The following is a 22,573-nucleotide window of genomic DNA, read 5'->3' as shown; positions in this document are numbered from 1 at the left end:
AAAGGACAAAACATATGAATAATAAAATGGTAATAACTGTAAACACTTTAAAGGTAAATACACTAAATGCTGCAATCAAAAGACATAGGGTGACTGAATGGATAAGGAAACAAGACACTTACATATGTTGCCAATGAGAGACTTACTTCAGCTTGAAAGACACACAGAGACTGAAATTAAAGAGATAGAAAAAAATACTTCATGAAAATGGAACAAACCAAAAAAAGCTGGGGTGGCAATACTTACACTAAAACTAAAACAAAGGCAATAACGAGACAAAGAAGGACCCAATAATTCCACTTCTGAGTAATCCAAAGAAACCCAAAACACTAACTCAAAAAGACACTGCATCCATATGTTCATTGCATCATTATTTACAATAGCCAAGACATGGAAGAAAAGTAAGTGTCCATCCATAGATGAAGGGATAAAGAAAAAATACATATATACACTGGAATATTACTCTGCAATAAATATCATGAAATCTTGCCATCTGCAATAACATGGATGGACCTAGAGGATATCATGCTGACTGAAATAAGTCAGACAGAGGAAGACAAGTACGATATGATTTCACTTATATGTGGAATCTAAAAAACAAAATAAGTGAACAAACAAAACAGAAACAAATTCATAGATAAGGAGAACATTTTGATGATTGACAGATGGAGGGGACTAGAGGAATGGATGAAAGGATTAAGAAGTTCAAATTGGTATTACAAAATAGTCATAGGAATGTAAAGTACAGCATAGGAAATATAGACAATAATATTGTAATAACTATGTATGGTGTCAGATGTTTACTAGATTTATTGGTGAGATCATATGTAAGTTATATGAATGTCTAATCAGTGTATTGTACAACTGAAACTAATATAATATTATATGTCAACTGTAATTGAAAATCTTTTAAAAATGTTTTTTAAAAAGGAAAACAAAAGATGAGATTAGATGAAACTGAAGATTAACAGCCTTTACTCAACAATGAAGAAATCAAGTGAAAGTGATGATTAGATCATATCATGTCAATAAAATATCTATTACTTTATTATCTGGTATCTTTATCAAGTATCCAAAATTCTATAGCTTTTGGAAAGTTTTTAGTGATGAAACATTACCTTCAATTCACCCATATTTTAGCACCCATAAAAAGTTAAGATGCCATTAATTATTTTAAAAAAAAAATAGCCTTGAAAGAAGTACAAAAACATCATACTCCAGAAGGATATCTTTTTATCACTGCAAAGGCAGTATCACCTAAGAGGGGCCACTGACCTGTTTTTGCTCTGAGGGGACCAAACTCTTGATGGTAATAATCACCTAGAATGCATGGTCCAGGGCTAATATCAGCCAGTACACAGTGTTATGGCAGTACTGATTGTTAAAATATTTAAATACTTTCATTCTGTTTGGTAAACGGCAGCCACAATAAGCAGCAACATGAATTAATAACAGGAATTACAGCACATGTGGTTTATTTTAGAAATCCAACATGCACTGCAATTCCAGGGCATTTTTTCCTAGAGCAGGCACTGTATGCAGAGCTGAAGGCCTGCTCTGAGAGTCTACCATTTATTTTAAATATTAGAGAGTTATTTCATGTTAAAAATATTTGGGGGTGGATGTTCTGTATTCTTTGATGTGATGGCCATTTAGGTGCAGCCACAAGAGGAGGCAAGAGAGGCTCAGGAAAAACCAAACAAAACAAAACAAAACACCAAAACAAACACTCACAGACTCTAAAGACAGAAGTCATTGCATGCCACATGAGAAAGCACCGGAGTGGTTACGAGGCAGAAAATAGGAGTGAGGGGAACATATAGACTGGAGCCTTTATTGAAGTTTTGGTGGGCTCTGGGTATAGGGTGTGGTCCTCATTTGCTTGTCACCTGGTCCTGGAAGGATTAAGGCAGAGGAACACTGCCTCTTGGGGTGCATGTAGTGGGAGAGTCAGGGCTCTGAAGTGATTTGTTTACATATCAAAGACATGCCCCTTGGTTCCTTTGTTATCTCTAGGAATTGCCTAGTCCAGCAGTCTCTGTTCAACCAGAAAATATTTTCAAGATGTCAAAGCATCTATATATATAGATGGGAGAGAAAGCTATGAAGCCAAACTAAGAACCTAGTTGATGAATCTTCACAAGAAATGGCTGCCCATAATCTGCCAAGTGGAGAAGCAGGGGCCATGCTCAGATAGAAAATTGTGAATCTGCTGGGACTATTATCAAAGTCAGGTGAAAGGTGGGCTCTCTCGTGGAATTTTTAGAGCAGTTCTTTTTTGACAACTTGTTTCCTGATGGATAGAGGCCATCCTTGTGAGTTATTAAAAGTCAAGTGGTGGTGGTGGTGGCGGGAATGAGAGGGGGGAGTTCTCTGAAAATCCACTGAAAAGACATTGAACAGCTGAAAGAACACATGTCTCAGGGAGTGACAGTGAAGCCCTAGATGTCACACTCTCCCAAATTTGTCTGATACCATCCTTACCCCTCTTCTTCTGCTTGCGTGTCAGTTCCCATATTCCTGGGAACATTCCAAGCCTGCTTGTCTGCTGGCTAAATAAGCGCTCTACCTTACTTGTCCATCAGAATTGCCATTTGCACTCTCTTCCTTTCTCTTCTTTTCCCCTTACACATATTTTTGTCTCACTTAATATTTGGCACCCATCAGTCACCACCTCACCTGCTGGCACTAGTTTCCTTCCGGTTCACCAACATGGTCTACAGCTCTTACATGCTCCTGAGGAGAAGAAGACAGAAGCCCAGAGTTCTGGCTTCAAAAACCCAGTACCATCCAATCTCTATCTACTTTCTTCCTCTTCCACTTCTCACTCCTCCTCTGGGTCACGTTATTTAAGCATTGGTTGGTTGACTAACACATCAAGGGTGGGAGGATCATGAAAAATGAGGGACAGAGATTTGAAGAGCAATGTGGGGAGTTAAAGCTTAGATGGAGAGGCAGCCTCCTTGTGTCTGAGAGAATTCCCAGTCACCCCGTGACTAGACAATTGAATGGGGAAATCACGGGAAGAGATTGAAGCATGACCTGACAAGGACTTCATTTAACTAGGCACTATACAAACAAATGATCCTATCAATAATTACTAACTCCAAGATTACTTCTGATGTGTGTGCTCTGACTGTTGTCTCTCTAACTGTCCTCTTGGTCTTATATCTATATGTTTGGCACAATTAGAGAAATATTTTCCACTCCATTGATGGAAGCTATCAGAGTCTAATTAGGCGTCATGTGGCAAATCTACTTGGTAAACTTCAGTGTTCTTGTAACTCGCTGAAGAGACTTTCGTCCCCAACCCAATAGTTATTTCTAGCCCTTTCCTCCTTTAGGTCAAAGCCCTAAAGATCTGATGGTGAAGATGCTAGAATCTTAATATACTTAATATTCTATTTTTCCTGGAAACTACTATAGACCCAAAAGGAAGTCTACTGGAGGGTGCCTGGAAACATTTTTCTCCCAGATAAAAGCCTATGTGCTAGGATAAAAGCTTCAGTACTCTCTCCCACCCCACTCTTCAATCACTCTTCCTATTTTTGATACATTTTAGCCTGAAGACTGAGGCTTGAAGCAATGGTAACCTTCTTTTGACTAGAAAGGCAGATCAATGATGAACTATGGATGACAAAACAGAAAGACAAGAGAGGCCGGGATCCTGAACAATGATGGAGGGAGAAAAGCTAACTAGAGACTTGTTATCTGAGACAATAAATTTCCTTTACCTTCAATGCATTTTTTTTTCTGGTGTTGTTGTTACTTGTAGATAAACATGTTCAAATTTGAAATAATAGCCCTTGAAATAACCCCACACCGACATGAGGCAAGGTAAAGCATCTTATTTTCATTCATTCTCAGTCATTGGTCTCTCTGAATACACCACCAATGGAAGATAACACTTACCCCAAAGTGAGCTATGGAATTTGAAATGATCATGGAAATTCAGAACAGGATTAGGTACTTGCCCTCTCTCCTACCTCATCAGTATTCTTTTTTTCTTTTTTAAAAAAAATTTATTGGGATGATATTAGTTTGTAAAATTATATAGGTTTGAAGTATACAATTCTATAAAATATCATCTATATATTTCATTGTGTGTTCACCAACCAAAGTCAGTTTTCCTTCCATCACCATATATTTGATCCCCTTTACCCTCTTCTACCACACCCCCTTACCCTTGGGTAACCACTATACTGTTTTCTATGTCTATGAGTTTTTGTTTGTCTTGTTTGTTGCTTTCAGATTTATATCCCACATATGAATGAAATCATATGGTTCTTGACTTATTCTGTCTGACTCATTTCACTTAGCATGATACTCTCCATATCCGTCTGCATTGACGCAAATGGCAGTATTTCATCTTTCTTATGGCAGAGTAGTATTCCATTGTGTGTGTAGATATATGTCACATCTTCTGTATCCAGTCATCTATTGAAGGACATTTTGGTTGTTTCAATGTATAAAGAACTCATACAACTCAACAACCAAAAGAAACAAACAATCCAATTTAAAAATGGGCAGCGGACCTGAACAGACACTTCTCCCAAGAAGAAATACAAACGGCAAACAGATATATATGAAAAGTTCTCAACTTCACTACTTATTAGGGAAATGTAAATTAAAACCACAGTGAGATACCACCTCACACCTGCCAGAATGGCTATTATCAACAAGACAATAACAAGTGTTGGTGAGGTTGCAGAGAAAAAAAAAACAAAAACCGTCATACACTATTGGTGGGAATGCCAATTGGTAGAGCCACTATGGAAAACAGTATGGAGGTTCCTCAAAAAATTAAGAACAGAATTACCATATGATCCAGCAATCCCACTTCTGGGTACCTACCCAAAAAAATCTAAAAATATTTATTCATAAAGATATACATATCCTGATGTTCATTGCAGCATTATTCACAGTGATTAGTATTATTTTCTATCATGTAGCTCCTGGGATGTCATTAAGTTTATGTTCACACTTTCTTAAAACAGAGGACTCATTACTGCATGAAGCAGCTCAACTTTCTCCTTCCCCTTTGTTTATATTATTTAATTTTCCTACCAGACTATAGGGCCACACATTGTATGAGAGAAGGTGAAATTTACTGACTGATTCTTTCACTAATAAACATTTGTGAAATGCATTGACTGGACTACAATGAAAGCATTTGAGACTTAGGGAAGATAACATACTGAATAACTTCATATTTTTCTTGTATTTTTATAAATCATTAACACATTTTAATTGATTTAAAAGTAAAGAAAGTCAACCAAGATAAACATTATGTTGTACATAACACAACAAACAAACAAAACATTGTTAGTAAAGCAGGCTTGCTACACTCAAATTGTTAATTAATGGGATGTTAACAACAGAAAACAAAAGCAAAAACAATATATACAATATAATAAAAATCACTATGAAGGAATTGGAGATAAATTGCTATAAAAACATCAAAGAAGAAAACTGCAAGAAAGAATCTGACTACATATTTAAAAATTCATATATCTAATGTAATATTAAACATAAATATTTGTTTAAATATTTGTTCAGAATTTGGCTTCACACAGCATTTTATAGTCTTACACGTTTTATGCATTTATTATTTTTCAAATGTTTCCCATTTTATTTTGACTCTTAATCAGAAATTCAAAATAAAATTCACTGAAAAGATTTTCTTGGCTCTGAATTTTATTTTGACGTTTGCTTAAAAGGCCATTAAAATATGTTCAGTTATCAGTGGGCTGATTTGGAATTTTTTATGTGCCTGTAATGTCATAATGAGATATTGCATTATTCTAAGATTCCAAAAAATTTTAACAAAACTTAATAGAACTCTTCCAGTGTTATTCCATCAAGTGTGAGATCGAAAAATTACAGTATATCTTTAGGCCATAGAAATGAATCATACTGTATGAAAATAGAAAACCCAAGAATTATATAGTATAGTCATTGATCTTACAAAAGCATCTGTCTGCCGGAGCAAAGCTGACTCCTGCACACCAAAACAGTCTTACACTTATTTAGTGCTCTCTCAATCTTCTAAAACACAAGCACTCATCTTTTAAGTCCAGAATAAGATTATGTCATTTCAGATTATAAAATTATCTCCACAATACATATTGGGAATTACCTGTTTTGGCAAAGCAATAGACAAGATAACTTGCATTGCATTTCTCTTTGATTCTTTACGTTTTGCACAAAACATACAGTTGAATGGGGCAGGGGTGGTGTGGAGTGGGGGAGAAGTAAACCACATTTAAGGTCATGTACCATTAATGAAAGTTTATTTTCTGAAACAAGTTGTGAACTTGAAAAATCCCACCGGTGTCCAGTAAGTGCCACAAACTATATTAAGACATCTGTTTTTCTTTATCTTTCTAGGACTAAAATTTTAAAGCTAAAATTTGCCTCTAGTGTTCTCTAATTGCAATGTACCAATTACCATGCTAAAGTTTAATGTATCTACAATTTGTTTTAGGATTTCATAGTTCACTTGAATAGAGATGTACTGATTTGTCACAAATTGTGTTGTTAGCTTAGAACTTCCAAAAGTAACATCTGTGAACTTTCATCTTAACATGATATGTTTTATGAGTATTCTATTTTCAGAATTTTTCTTGCCATTATTCCAAACAAAATTAATGATCCCAAAAAAACACAAAGTGAAATGCTTGTGCAATGTGGTATTTAGTTTTTGTTTGTTTTGTTGGCCATAATCTGAAAACTAAAAGGTTAATTTTGCGGTTAACTACTGCCCAAACTAACTTTGAAAAATGTCACCTTTTGGAACATCACTTTTCTCTGGTTGATATCCCTTTATACCCTAATCTGAAAGTCAAATGAGCATTTCTAGCAAGAGAAATAAGAGCTAGGGTGTGCCAGTGGGTTTATTTTTAATTGGAAAAAGAATTTATCTTTCTTAAAAGTCAGGTAATGATTTCAATGTGTTTCTAAGCAAGACCTGAATAAAATATTAGACAATCATGCTCAAAAACTATTAGTGGTTTTCTAATCTAATACAAGGGGAGGTAGTTTTGAAAGTAATTGGAGTTTTCCATATTTGTAGAACTTGTGAGAAATTCACCACGTATACCATTTTTTTGAAATGTCATCAGGCAAATGACTGAGTTTCAAGTTCTTTACATGTGAATAGGAAAAAATATTCCCATGTATTAACTGATAACTATAACACACTGAGAAGTTCTATCAAATATATAGATAGTATTCAAAAGATAAAATCTGTGATAGACCTACAGAGGGGAAAGATATGCCGTTTTGTTCTGTTTCATTTTCAACTACTAATAATATGTATTATTAGTAGAATCGTATTATTAGTAGAATCTTGTAATCATTTGTATATTTCTGGAGTCAACTCAAATGGTAGAATCTAATATGTTCTCAAATAAGGTGATTTTAATTGAATTAATCAACAGAAGTATTGACTTGGAATGAAATTTGGATCTATGCTTTTTCAACTCTGACTAAAAGTTTTCGTAAACCACACAATTTGCTTGTCCATAATGCAGTACATGGCAAAGGCTTGCATAGGAAATTACTAAGCATGGAGAGACAGTTAACTTTTATTAAGAGTTGTCTGACTCAAGCCAGAAGGCAAAAACAATTGAACTATTGTTGTGTGACAGAGCAAGTTGCCGTATTTCCCTCCTCTGAACACTTTAGTATTAAATGTAGAATTTCTTTGGCTTTGGTGGATGCCTGGTTTATCGGGTTCAAGTTTTTAGTTGATAACTTTAACAACTGTGTTGAGTTTCCGGATGAAGAAAGAGAATCAGACAAAGTGCCAAAATACATAAAATTCTAACCATCTTACCTTTACAAATAGGCCTCTGATTCCCCCAAAAGTAAAGCTCTTTCAAGAATATGAATCCAACTGTACTCTCAAACTATAGAGTTTGCATGGTAGAGTTTCAATTAAGGGAGAGTAACTAAAATGTATTTCCATTAGCATACCCAAACTCCGTTTAAGGAACATTTAAATGGTGACAAAAGTGTTGCTCCCCCACTGCATCTTTAAAAGGGCACTGGGACAGTATTTCTCGTCCTGCTGATAATCATTATTTTCTTCCTGCTGTTCATCCAGTCCCCACTTTTAAAGACTAACTGTCTTTTTTTTTTTTTAAGAAAACACATGAAATATTAAAATAAATCCTAATTACTTGACCGAGAGACAAATTATGACTACCATTTTAAATATCATAAACATAATCTAAAAAATTCAAAACTTGATACATTTTCATATACAGTGATGTAGTTTTCATCACTGGCAAGATTCATTAAAACATGTTCTCCTTAAGAGATTTCAAATTCATTACCAGACAGTTATGTTTTCACTTTAGTTTTAAAGGCAGAGCTGAGAGTGCTCTATGAATAAAAATGAAAAGTAAATTCCACAGTCAGAGTCTAGTGGCTGTGAGCCCTTACTCTGCGGAACTTGAGATTACACATTGAGCAAACTAATAGCCTGATGATTCAACCTCAGTGAGTGACAGGGTGGTTAAAATGAAGGGAAAAAAAAAAGCTGAAAATATATTGAGCTCTGGCTACCAAGAGTTTTATCAGCCAGATATAAAAATCAATATAAAAGTTTTGGATTCTCAATGCAGAGATTTTTTAAAGAACATATAAAGGGAATATTATTAGTCTTCCTGTTCATCTATTAAAATGAAATAGGGCTGGAGCTGTCCTCCTCTCCTGGCTAACTAAGTACAGTAAGAGAACTGAGTTTGGATGAGGCAAATGTTGCTTCAGATTCTTAAGTTCTGAAGACTTCTTCATTCATCACCATGTCAGACATTGAGTTAAGAATAAGATTGTGTCTGAATTTCAGGGCTGGAAGGGGGGTTGGAGATCGCTCAATTAAATGCCTAATTTTATAGTTGAGTAAAGACAACCAACACTTACTCAGCTATTTAGTAGTAGAGGCAGAGTAGAACTCAAATCTGATTTTCCATTAACAGTTTTTGTTGTTGTTGTTTTTGTTGTTTTCTCCCCTCCATCATACTCAACAGTGATGTTGTTTTGTGAACCCAAAGTCAATGGCTTTCAAACATTTTGAAGATATCGTGAGAAATATATTCCACATCATCACCCCCTCCACACATACAGAGAGAGAGAACTAAAACAAAAGTTTTTTGAAATAATATTATTAGATAGGATGCTCCAAGGCATTCTTGGTTCCTTTCTCTTATACACTGTTTACTTTTTAATGGTGATCAAGACACAGTAAAATGATTTCACTGCTCACTAAGGAGTCGTGACATACATCTTAAAACAATAACTGTCATCGAACTTTCCTATTTTGTTGTCTTCAAACAGGCATAAAGAACTTTAATTGCAACTTGAGAAATTTATGCCAACAATCAAAGAGGCAATGAGACAGGGCACATGCCTTCCAGATGGAAGAAGATGGAAGATGTAAGCAAAAGTGACTGCTGATTTTACTCATCAGACATGCCACTCTCATATCAATGTCCTCTCAGTCCTGTTTGTTCATGTAACACTCTGACCCTTCCAGTCAGGGAGAGGATGATCTGGAATAGAAGCTTTATTTCCTTGTTCCTGCTTCTACCTTCTCAATTTTTTTTTTTCCTGCACAGAAATATTTGCATTCCAACCACATATTACAGAGATGTTGGAAACTCAGAATAGTTTTCACTGTAATTACTATTCCTCTCACAAGTAAATTGGGTTTCCCACATTTTGCTGGATAATTCCATTTGAATAACCCTTAAATACATGCCCATTCCATGGATCGGGGCAAGCCATTTTTCGACCCCGTTCCTCGCACTGAACAGATGACGAGGAGTCCCATGAATACATACAAGGTGTTTGACTCTGTCTTGGTAGTCATTTGTCACCTCTGTACCCCGCTGTGCTTCCACCATCTCTTCCTGCACATTCCCATCCTCTCTGCCTTTCTCACACAGTCTTATTCTGTCTGTCGCACATACGAACATACCCAGGAGTCACTGAGTGATACAGGGACACTTAGCTGAATCTGGGTTAAGATGTGCAAGCTGACTCGGCTCTTCAGGTGACACACAGATGTACACTGTCCCCATCACCACACACCCCTGTCTACCATGCTCTCTGCACACACATACAGACTCCCCCCAACTACCACAGCCAGTCCAGAGATCAAGTGACCTTTACATGGCTCATTCCTTCTATTGTCTAGTTCTGTGATTTTGTTCACTTGCTTTCACCCAGAGCTGAAGCAAAGCTTAAAGTGAGGGGGGGGGGGAGGAATCCTTCTGGTTTAAGGGGATAGGGAAGGTTCAGAGGGCTTTGTCCCTTATCGGCCTTCCACCCTGCCCCCTCCCTCCTCTACCACTACAAGGCTTGGCTCTTTGGAACAGTTTCAAAACAGTGTAAAACCTGAGGTCTCTCTCCCAATCCTCTCAGATGCTACTAGAAAAAAAAAAAAAAAAAGAAGAAGAAGATAATATTCTGATTATCTGAAATGGGAATGCAAAGGAGAGAATAAAATTAAGAGAAATCAAGGCATATGAACACCTCACAAGGTGTTGGATAACACCTGAAAGAGTTAATCACAAAGCTATGCTGCAGTCTTCACCACAAGTATTATTGGCTATTTCGTATGTATTCGTCCTCATCTCAGTTTGTTTTTGTTAGCAGCCACACAAGTGGTGAAAGGGCCTTCAGAAAGATAGTACTTTATTATGACAAATATCACTCATGGTTAAGCCATCTCTACATCCCTGAAGCATTTACAGGCCCTCAAAAAGAACAAAACAAATTAAATTTAAAAGGATAAACACACATTGGACCACAGTGCCCCTTGGCAAACAAGACATCCTTTTCTCCTTAGTAAAATCATTTTTCAACCAGTAAGGGAGCAGACTGGTTTGAGGCCCTCTCTCTGCTCTGTGGAGCAGCTGCAGAGATGGCAAAGGATGGCATTCCAGCTCTCCAAAGGGTCAGCGAAGAATTTCTGCTGCTTCACATTTGACCCAGTGAATCGACATCAGATGCAACCACAAAATAAAAGCCAGTGGTCTCAAAATTTCCCTATTCCTCCAATTACCCAGTTGATCAGTCTGGTAACGTTGGTTAGAGGCGCTCTAAATTTAAAGTAAGCCACATAGCTCCCTCCCTGTAGTGGAAAGGAACTATTTAATTGATGTACAGTTCTTAGCGGAGACTTGTCATTGCAGGGAAAACTACATAAGCAAAGGTGTGGACAAAAAGATTCCTTGAAAATGTTCTTATTTCTTACATGCATTTCATTAAATATGGATGGAAATATTTGAGGCAAATTACAAAATCAAACCATTACCAAGATGGGTTCTTCTTGTTGAACATGGAGTGAAAGGCTAAGCATTAAGAAATTTGGCAAGTCTTCTTGGCTAGTCTCCGTCAACAATCGGTTTCAAAAGTTATCTGCATTCTGTTTTCAGCCTCACCATTTGTTTGAAGATGATGAGGCACCACTGAGACAGTTTAGATAAGGATGATGTCTGCACCTTCCTCAAACTCAATTCAGCTTACAAAAAAAAAAAAAGAAAGAAACAATAATGGCTGTCAATCTGAAGTGCTTCAAACAAGTTGACACTGGGCAGCAGAGATTTAATTTAGAACTAGAAACACTTAGAGAAATGTGGAACAGTCTCCCTGAATCACAAATTGTTTTCTCTAGAATGAGCCAGCAAAATAATGTGTGCTCTTAACTATGGATTTTTTAGTCTCCTTACCCAGCAATGTGAGTGCTTTGGATGTATTACAACGGCAAACTGGCATGTGCTACACACCTTTAAAGACTTTTAAATATCAAATCACTTCCACAAGACCAGCGACGTTTTAAAGCCAAAGCTTTTATGCAGACACTTCAGAATGTGTGCATTTAGTGTGGCAGGCATAATGCAATCACTTCATTTGAGAATAGCAATGTAATTTCCCCTCTTTTAAACGTATGCTTTATGCACAGATGATTCACGTGAATGTTTGGGGAAGGTTTGGTTCCTGAGCAATAACTTACTGGAGAGTAGGCAACTGATGTATCATTGCTTGTGGTGTTTGTGGCTACATCAACACTCCTGAGCTGAGCAATGGTTTCCGTTATGTGTATTGAAATAATGCAGATGTAGAAGATAACTACTTAGAAATCTCCTCATGCTGGTCTCCACTGACACTAATTCATTTTCCATAGGTACTCGGCGTCATGGTAGAACTTACAATTATTAATTCAAGGAAAACATATATGTATGTGTGTGTATGTGTGTGCATGTGTGTTTGTGCGCATGTGCATGTGCGGGCATGTGCACAAGTGTGTATTTTATGCCAAAGAGTACATAACTGGCGAGTGAGTTGATACAATGGATTAATGAAGACAAAATCATATTTGATCCTTTTTGCAAATTCCAAGTTCATGTATAGTTATCATACATGTGAAGCCTCATTAACCTTAACTGATGGGAATCCTATCATCTTACAGAGTCTGGGCTCCTGCACTTTCTGAAGCCCTGGCAGCCAGAACTGTGTAGGTGTAGAACACAAAGCTACTGGTACTGTCAAAACCCCAGCAGGATAAACTGAGATCACAATTGTTGGAATTGACATCAATCCCAACTGAGCCAACAGTCAAGTCTTTCAGCCTCTGAAAAAGTCACATTGTGACTAAATCTGTTATTTCCCAGCTCTGTTTTCATCAGCCCAGTTCCACTAAATTTCTCAGGATTTTAGACTATCAATATATATTTTTTTGCATGTTAGACTCTAACCTCTCACTTTTAACTGGTTCCTTCCCATCAGCAAGTAAGTGAGCTAAATTTGTCTCTCATAAAATAGATACCAAAAAAAAAAAAATCACAGATGCAAAATCCTCTATTGACTACACATGCCTTCTAGAAAACACTGTATCTCTTTCTTCACATCACAACAAAACATCTCAGAAAAGTTGGCTATAGTTCCTGTCTACATTTCATCTTCTCTCAATCTTCCCTCAATCCAGTGTAGCTCAATCCAATAAATATTTTTAGTGCTTACCTTCTTATAGGTCTCTTTTGATATTTACCCCTGATGCTCACTCCCTATCCTTGCCCCCCTTTCAGAAACTCTCTGCCCTCAGCTTCCATAATTTCCGAGTAAGTTCCCTGCTCTGTCTCCTTTATATGCTCAAACTTCTCTGCCAGATTTTTAAATGTTGACTTGGTCTGGATTCTTTGCTTTTTAAATATAATACCTTCTCCTTCAGGTGATTTAATTCATGCTGATACCTTTAATTATTACCCTACAATAATTTTATCAATTTGTGTCTCAAGCTCTGAGGGTTTCAGTGAACACAGCTTAACACCTCTATAAGGATGTTTAAAGACACTACAGAACCACACCAAATTCAGGACCTGCCACACCCACCCCACCCATCACCACTCCCCCTAACTTCACTCTATTCCTACATTTTCTATCTCATTTTATGGTACCACCTCATTACGTTGCATGCAGCATATATTAAGAATCATGCATAATATATGCTTCATTATTTCTTCAACCAATTCAATACCTAATCTGGCTAATTTTTGTCTCCTAAAATACATCCACTTCTTCCTACCTCTACCATATCTTGCCTGGTCTCTCTGCCTTCATTCTCACCTTCCTCTAAGCTGTTCTCCATTTTGCAACAAACATATTTTCAAAATACAAGTTTAGTCAGGTCATCTTTTGTTAGAAACCCCTGAAAGAAATTTCCATTATGTTCTAAAAACACCATTCACCTCTCCATCCCCCTCTAACCAGCTCCATCTGCTTTCTGTTTTCAAGGCATGTAACCTTTTTCCACATCTTAAACAAGACGTGCTCCGTCCTTCCAAAGTACAGGCTGCTGCTCCCCCCAAATGAAATGCTCTTCACCAAGACAGCTCATTGTTATTACTTAAATCTACTCGACTACTATATCTTAGTGCATGTATCACTTACTTTCATATGTCACTTATGTTGCCTTCTAAAACTACATCTCCCTAAAGTAGAACAAGTTGCATAATATCCTGACCTTTCTTTTGGGGCAATTCTCACATTTGTGATTTTAAATTGTACCCACAACCTCATTTACTGCCTAAAACATATCATAAATGAATAGATAATTAATCAATTAATAACTACTAAGCACTGAGGTGGCTTGAGATGCTTCCTTGGGTCTAGAACGTGCAGTACATGGAGGGTAGTGATAAGGCACACAGGAAGACTGGGATAAAATTGCCAAGGGTCTTCAATACTATGCAAAGAACTTTAGACCACACATTTTTTCTGGACATAGTGGGATCTCCTTCTCTCTCTCTTTCAGGTGATATGAGGCATAAAAAAAATTAAAATGGGGGGTTACCACAAGTAGAGAGTGGAGTGGGGAGTGGTAGCAATATAAGAGTCAGAGACACCAATAGATCGTCCAATGAAGTTGTACCTAGAGCTGTAGCAATAGAATATTGAGAGAATTTTGAAGGTGAGATAAATATGAACTGTTGACCAACTGGAACGTGCGGCAGGAACGTGATGAACAAAAGGAAGAATCACAGATGTCCAGCCTGGGTAACTGAGTAAGTTACAGGAGCACTTACTGAGACAAGGGACACATTAGGAGGAAAATGCATTGTGGAGATGAGCACCACATGTATCTGCCTTTGTGGAGCATACGATCTAGAAAAGAGAGACATGGTATCACTACCTAGACCATGAGAACAATATGCAGTAAAAACTTGTTTTTCTTAGCAGCTGGAGTAAGAGAGAGAGTGTCTTAAGGACAGCCCTCATTTGTTCATGAAGTGTTTTAATAAGTCAGCTTAGGGTCTGGGCTGACAGCTAGGATTTATAGACCTGGGAACAAACTTTGTGGAATTTTAATCCAACACAGAATGGACATGTAGGCAGTTTGGGGGTTGGAGAAGGTTGGAAAGAGGGGGAGACATAGTAACTGGCATCAGAAAACAGATGGCCACTGTCTGTTTCGTGGTGAGATGTCTGTGTTACACGTGGCATAGAATCTTTCCCACTTTCACCTATGAATTCGTCAATAAATTCCACATTTCTCACGAATACCTTGTGAAGTGTGTTTTGTTTTGTTTTTAAAGAAGAGCCCAGGTTTGTTTCATGTTTGATGCACGGAGAAATTCAAGTAGAGCCATTGATGGGCTTCAATGAGATTTAAAAGCCCTATAAAGTGTATAAGGGAGTACACAGAACCATAGAACTTATTAGGAACAGAAGTCTCCTGTTTGAGACGTCCCGATATGGAAGAGGACGTTCCATGGAAAGGGATGAAGCATGAGCAAAGGTGCAGAGACATAAAATGTTAAGTACCCTGAGATAAATAGTGGTGTGAAGGGTGAAAGAAAGAGGGGAAATGAATGACTGACTTCAGACAAAAATTTTCAATTCAAAAATACTCTATATTCAATTTTTCCAAGAGTTTTTGAGAGTGGATTTATGTGCTCTAGTCCACGTAAACATAGTATTCTGATTACTTATGAAAAGCATAAGGAATAAACAATAACCATCTATGAGGCAAACAGAAATTCAGCAAGTCTTCATCACTCTATTGTTGAAAAAAAGTTTTGAACATGTTAAATCTTGTAAATATACCACTAAAGAAAATTTTAAGACAATGCAAATAAGAAACAACCATGTACATAAAATCACTAAGCCCTCCTGGCATGCATAATATCATTAATTACTTCGTGATGCTTCCATGAAGAAAGCCACGTTCTTGCTAAAACTCAATCCTTAGCCATTAAAAAAATGGGTCTGTCTCTTGGCTGAGGAAAAATTTGTAGAATTTGTAGTACGAACACGTGCAAAGGTGGACTTCCTCTTTCTTCTCTCAGAATTGGGGCTAATGCTGGTATCAGCTTCATATGATTTCCTGCTTAGAACCGAAGTGAAGTCTCCTTCACCTCACGGGGTAGATGAGCAAATATGCATGACTAATTCTGAAAAGCTCTCATAAAAGATATAAAGATTTGTATCACTACATTTCCATTATTCTTTAATAATTATGAAAATGAAGGAATTTGTACTGTAAATGGCTCAGTGGACCTTGTGTTTCCTTCCTCTGTGTCTGTAATTAATCCAGCAGATTTTACACTGTCAACAAATCAATTGCTTTCCCCTAACTTACATTACTGTTCACTTTGAAAAGATGAAACATTTACTCTTGTGGGCAAGGTGTGATGACACACTGAATAAATTCGAGGTTTTTATGCAAAGTATTCATAGACAATAGGAAAACAGAAGCGTATCATTTAATATAAAAGTAGTATTAGCCAAAAATTTCATTGTTACAGTTTTTTTTCTCTCAAGTTAATTTTAAAGCCCAAGATTTTGAGCACACCTGTGGTTCTTTTGCATACATAACATATTTAAGGGAAAAACACTGTTCCATCCACAATTCTCTCTCAAAAAAAAATCTTCCACTCTTTTTCTAGACATCAAAAAACATGATATCAATATTTCATCTTTCCTATAACATGTTACAGGACTTCTTGACTGCTGTATAGAATTTTGGTGGTTCCAACACGTTAAATCTAGAGCCATTCCAAAATCCTCAGTGAAAGTGAATTGTGACTGTGTAGGAGAGTGTTTCTCTCACATTTCATTTTGGACTGTCTCTAGCTCCCACTAATATGAGTTGGCTTTTAAAATGATTTTATTAACATTACTTAACCAGGTTAAGGAAAATCACTTTCAGAAAGAATTTCGTCCAACCACACCAACCCTCTGGGAAGTCATTTAGTGAACATGTCAGACCAGGCTAATCATGGTTTGCTAAGTGCCTGTGGCCTTGTTCAAAACCTGCATACACTGAAAACAAACCCCACCCCACTCCCTCCCTTAAACTTATTGCTGTCATGAGACTGGCTAACTCAAATACCTGGGAGATAAATGTGGGGCTCACAGCTCTCACCAAATCTTAATTGATCCCACAGTTACAGTCAGACCACTACCAAGACAACATTTAAAAATAACAATAATAAAACCTTCCTGAATGATGATTGGTTATCCCTGCTGCTGTTTTGAATTCTCTTTGTAAACTTATTTTCATTGCTTTGTCAAGATTTATGACTTCCAATTATAAGTTCAACGGTAGTGCTATATTCAAGAAAACGCTATAGCCCTGGTTTGCGGTGAGGCTGCATTAGTTCAGTAAATCTATCCAAACACAAATCTAGATGCTTTGATGTGGTGCTCTATTTCTCAGTAGTAATATGTCAGTTCTCATTAGGTACACAATAACATTTATTGCAAGACCTTTTAAGTCAGCAACCATCTTGACATAACCTGATATCAGGATGAACAGCTGTTGCAAAGACGTGATTCTTAAGGAAAATAGAGATGTAATCAACCACTATTGAACAAGAAAATAATTAATATACAAAAAAAATTTAGTAGACATAAATTTCTATGTCCTTGACTAATTGGTTAACTATTCTATTTTGTGCAAATATTAGCAAATCTCGGAGTGTAATCACCCCCGTTCTAATAACTAATTTTCCTTCAAACCCTCCACCCACCACCTTCTCTAATAAAGTTTTTCAGTCATCCAAAAAGCAGTGAAAATATTGACACACATTGCATTTATCACACCAAAAGCAAAATTGTGGAAAAAAAAAAAAAATTAAAATAGAGCCAGGAAAAAAAGACTTGAACTTCTGAATCACAGTATCAGTTTTTTTTGTTGTTTTTGTTCTGTGTTTTTTTTTAAAGATTTCTACACTAATGCTCTTAACCCTGTATATCCCCAAACACGTTTGAATAAATGTAGCAAAAGATAGCTAAGCCACACAAAGTGTTAGGGAAAATGTCTCACAAAAGAAAAAAGTAGAGGACTAAATAAGGATGAAAAAAGAGAACAGGGAGACAGCACAAGTTATCTTCATAAAAACAACTCTGTTAATTAATCTTCAATAAATATCAATGTTTGCAATTATTTTTAAATGCATGCAATATAAAAATGGCACTTAAATAACAACTAAAATTACTATTATTCAATTAATTTCTGCAAACTTTTTTGTTTTTTAAATAGAACATACTTGCTTACTGTCAGTTTTTTTGTTGTTTTCATTTATACTCAAATGACAACCGCATCTACTAGAACAGCCTCCTATTTATTCAGAAAGCATTTTTGAAACTCTTGTATGTACCAGAATCTGTGCTAAGCACTCCTATCAAAAGAAATGTGAATAGCTACCATTAGTGTATTTTTGGTAAGGTTAGGTTTTGCATATTTGATTTCTTAAAGAGGACTCAAAATACATTAATATGACATATACCAGCAACAGCATTTGCTGAGATGGGCACGCAATGTGTGGATTTATTTATTGTGAATAAGAAGTAGAAGACCTGAAAAATATCAGCCTGGAATCAATTACGTATTAATACAGGCTGAATGGCCCGCACGAGAAACAAGACAGAACAATCAGGAAAGGCAACTGTTCTGCTCTGGTAGCAATACAATGATGGAAAAACAAAGTATTTTTATAAACATAAAGATACCATCACAGTCTAAAAGACAGCATTGCAATCATGACCGTTTGGTTTAATGTTGTTTAGACTTTTAATCTCTTGGCCTGTGCAACCAAAATTGTAATATTAGAAAGGTAAGGGGGGTGGGGGGTGGGGGGTGGGAGATGAGGGTAAGGGGGATCGAATATATGGTGATGGAAGGAGAACTGACTCTGGGTGATGAACACACAATGGGATTTATAGATGATGTAATACAGAATTGTACACCTGAAATCTATGTAATTTTACTAACAATTGTCACCCCAATAAATTTAATTAAAAAAAAAAAAAAAGTTGAGTTAAACACAAAATCAACTGAGCATCGTGATAGTCACTGGGTAAAGTATTTACGTTTCTTCAACAACCACAAATAACTCTTAAAAATTATCTCAGTGAATATCACCGTTGAAAGATTTTCCCTCCTTAGCCAGGGAAATTTGACCACCCCCTTTATGCCCCATTCAAACTACTCACATGACACATAACATTGTATTGCACGTACTTGGTAACCTGCCTCATTTCATATGCCATGATCATCTGGAGGGTAAGGACCTTGTCTTATGTAGCTTTGTACCCACCATGCATGGCACATAATAGAACGCCCTAAATAAGAAAAATAGAAATTTATATTAGAATCTGATTTTTTAAATAGCATCAGAAAGGGAGATAAAACCAGGAGTATTACCAATATTTTACTTTGGAAAAATCAGAGTTGGATTTTAAAATGTGATATTTCTTACTGGTATTGGTATGGTTCTATTGGTTAATACTGCAAAGCCTGTACCTTTAAATTCTGACTATGTAATTAGCTCTCAGCTAAGTGACATAGAACAAGTCATTCAATTATTCTAATTTGCCTTATAGGAAGGTTGGGAGAAACCAGCTATGAAGTAAATTTTAATATAAAAATCTATATAAAGATTTATGGGAAAGACTGATTTATAAAAAGTAATAATAATGAAATAAAATAATTCTGGATTTAACAGCAACTTATATTAAAATTAAAGCTGCTGTAAAACAACTTTGAATTTATGTCAATTACGATTTATCCTGACAGCATTATATCCAGATCATAGTTGATACTTTTTCTTATAGCTCCTGAATACATTTGAGATTACTTGTCTAATATGCCCTTTGTAGTAATAATTAACTCATTGAAGTTATAAAGATTGTTTTAAAATTCACAACTCTTAAATAAGACAATGAATTTATAAGCTACAAAGAGATATTACTTAAAGTGAGATATATTTTGAGAGATATGAAAATCCAAGGGTCTGTGGGGTGCAAAGATTCCTTTGTCTCAAAGCATCTTTTGTCCCTACTTTTTTATTTTGAAAAATATTAAGCTTATATAAAACATAGTACAATAAATACCATAATCCCTTTACCCAGATTCACCAATATTTATTATTTTGCTACCATGTTTTACATGTACATACACACATAAACACACACCCACTTTTTTGTTGGTTTTTTTTTTTTTTGGCTGAATCACTTGAAAGTAAGCTGCACAGATCATAATTTTCACCTCTAAACATTAAATATATGTTGTAACTCGTAAGAAGCGGGACAAAGACATTCTCCTACATAACCATATGCCATTATAACATTCAAGAAATAAAGCATTGATATAACAATAGAATCTAATACAGTGTTTCTCAATTTATCTTTGAAGGATCAGTATTCCTTACTTCCAATCAATTGAGAAACAATACTTTAGTAAAATAAAACAAAAAATCAATTATTAAAATATGAGCAAGAACTAGTGTACCACAACGTCAAAATACTACAGAATTTCCTAATTGCATACTCTTAATTTTTGTATTTATCTCTTTTGTATTTATCTCTAACAATAAATATCCATTCACTGATCAGCACTGAATTAACGACTACCCTTTCAGTAGCACTATTATGATACTTAGTAAATATTCAAATGTACCCAGTTACCCCACCAACTACATTTATGATGTGACCAATCAAAAAATCTTGTCTCTTTATTCTCTTTTAATCACTAAAAATGACACTTCCTTTTTTTCTTTTCTTTTTTTTTTTTGACATTTATGACAGTGACCTTTTTGAAGAATCCAAGCCAGCTGAATTGTAGAGTTGCTGAATTGTCCCCTTCTATAGTTTTATCTGGGGTTACCTCATGATTATTTTCACTTTAAATTCTTTGTGCCAGAATATGACAATAGACGATTCTGTGTCCTTCCTGGTGTGTGACATCGGGGGCACATGATATTGATCTGTCCCAGTATTGGTAATGTTAATGAAGCACCGTCAGATTTTATTATGGATATAGCTGTTTCCTTTTATAATTCACAAATAAGCTGTTTTTTAATATATTGTCATGGTATAAATATCTTGATCCCCAACAACACTTCACCCAGTGTTTTTTAGGATCTATTTATGAGTCTTGCCTGAATAATTATTAATATTATATTTTAGATAAAAATGATAATTTTTAATTCTATCATTTTCTTTATTTATTAGCTGGCCTTCTGTAAAGAAGAGCTTCCTTCACTTCCTTCATTTCTTTATTTGGAGGAAGTATCTCTGTGAACTCATGGATTCTTTTATTCTTTCTCATTTAATGTGTTATACTCCATTATCATCATAATCCATTTTGAAATTCAAATTGCTTGAAATTTGGCCCGTGAGAATTTCTTCAAGCTAGATCCTATGCCTTTGTGACACGTCCCTATAAATTGGTGAGTACTTCCTCACTTTCTGATAGAATAAGTCTTACCATGTATTTTTCCAGCCCCAGACCTAGAGTAAATCATTTCTCCAATAATACCTGTTTTTTTCTGAGTAGGGAATGGTACTTAGAAACCAAATCTGGGTACTAGGTATGCTTATGACTCTTGGATATTATACTTTTCAGCTAAGTACAAAGGAGCTGACATCTTTTTAAACCCTCCTCTTACTATCCCAACCAGTACAAAAAAGAAAAAAGAAAGGAAAAAAAGATTGTTTCACACATGGAAAGACTGAGGATGAGATCTATTAGAAAACATTTTTCTTGAGAGAGATTCTTGAATTAAAATGTCATATGCATTTAAACACTTACAACTAGAGCTGCAATGCCATATATTTTAGAGATGAAGTTTATTATGTATAAAGATGCAAAATCTTGTTTAGATTTTTTTCAGTAGTTACAGTTTCACACTTTCCAAATCTCCCCATTAAGATGTGATAGAACGCTTTCTCCCTATAACCCTAATAGCATATTTTTTCTTAATATCCCATTATACATAGTACACTACATCTCACACTGTGACTGTTTCTGGTTATTGTTCATGTAACCTCTTACTAAATTTGCACCTTTGAAAAACATGTTACTTCTCAAAGTATCCATTTTTTTATACGGAAATAGGAATAATGTTTCTTTATAGGAGTGATAAAGGAATGAACGTTCATAAAATGACCTCATAAATTTTCACCTTAAATCAAACAAAATCAAGGGAAATATGCAAAAGCTAGTTAGTGGTATTTTCAATATCCACAAATGCTTGGAATCCTGAGAATGCAGGAGTCAATCAAGTTCAAAGGTTTTTAGCATAAGGCAGAAAAAAAGACATTTGCATATCCTGTCAAGTTAAGACGTTGAGATCTATTCATTAAGGTATCCTAAGAGATTTTAAAAAGTGCAAGATCTAATAAAGTGATCAACTTGGGAAAATTGGCACACTTCCATGATTTCTAGACAGAAGCTAAATTGAAGTTTTGTGTTACTTGACCACTGGACTCTTAAAATATGAAACCCAGGACATGGTTTCTATTAATATAAAATACAGAGCACTATGTGGGGCAGTTAGTCACTACAAAGAACACCATGCATATCTGAAACTCCAGATCACACAATAGGCCGAATTCTCAGACACTGAAAAAAAACCTCAGTTATCTGAGACAGTAATTTTCTTTCTGGTAGTAAATGTCTTTCAAAAGGGACAGATTTAGCATTAAATATAGACATATTTAAAAGTAAACACAATGGAGGGTTCCAGTTTCTGCTCCAACATGAAAAGAAATT

The sequence above is a fragment of the Rhinolophus sinicus genome, chromosome 16 (genome assembly GCF_057876585.1).
Source record: "Rhinolophus sinicus isolate RSI-liver-muscle chromosome 16, RSI-T2T, whole genome shotgun sequence".
NCBI classification, from domain to species: domain Eukaryota; kingdom Metazoa; phylum Chordata; class Mammalia; order Chiroptera; family Rhinolophidae; genus Rhinolophus; species Rhinolophus sinicus.
This window is presented reverse-complemented; position numbering follows the sequence as displayed.